This window comes from Octopus bimaculoides, chromosome 4 (genome assembly GCF_001194135.2).
Source record: "Octopus bimaculoides isolate UCB-OBI-ISO-001 chromosome 4, ASM119413v2, whole genome shotgun sequence".
NCBI classification, from domain to species: Eukaryota; Metazoa; Mollusca; class Cephalopoda; order Octopoda; family Octopodidae; genus Octopus; species Octopus bimaculoides.
The window spans coordinates 9,271,385-9,272,079 of record NC_068984.1 but is presented as its reverse complement, the minus strand read 5'-3'; the positions used below and the strand labels follow the sequence as shown (position 1 = coordinate 9,272,079).

Sequence of the window (695 nt, the reverse complement as noted above, 5' to 3'; positions counted from 1 at the left end):
GGCCTGTCACAGACTGTGCACGCAAAAAGGTCATTGTCATTCACCGTCGCAATGCATTCTTCCTTGGGTCTGTCTTGAGTCTTACGTGTGTTATCCTCTCCTCTTACATGCTTTCACTCCACTCCACAATTTTTCCCATACATACATACTTACATACATACATACATACATACATATATACATACATGCATACATATATACACATACACACAGACACACACACGCACGCACACACCTACACACCAACCCACCCACACACACACACACACACATATATATATATGTATGCATATGCATAACAAAAGAGGGTGTGTATTTCCACGAAGGAACAACTACAAAAGCTCTATCCCCTAATATTTGGACTGGTCGAGGACTATAATAGAAGATACTTGCATAAGATGCCGCGCAGTGGGAGTGAACACGAAACAACGTGGTTGAAAATCAAGCTTCTTCACCACATAGCAATCCCTGTGCCTGAAAGTAAAATATAAAAAAAGACATTAGCACGAGTGGGGTTCGAACCCACGCGGGCACTTGTCCATTGGAACTTGAGTCCAACGCCTTAACCCCTCGGCCATCGTGCTGTTTTAGATGCTTTCATGTCTAATGACGTGGTTAATAATTAGAGACTTCATAATCTGATTAACATGTCATTTACATATTTCTGTTTCTGGCCACAGAATCCCAGGCTCAGT

At 42.2% G+C, this 695-nt stretch overlaps 1 non-coding gene across 1 annotated transcript; it reads right to left on the bottom strand.

Moving 5' to 3' along the window:
- Positions 1-501: 501 nt before the first annotated feature.
- Positions 502-584, bottom strand: Trnal-caa (transfer RNA leucine (anticodon CAA)). The gene has a single exon. It is a non-coding gene; the product is annotated as a tRNA-Leu (tRNA).
- Between the last annotated feature and the right edge of the window lie 111 nt (positions 585-695).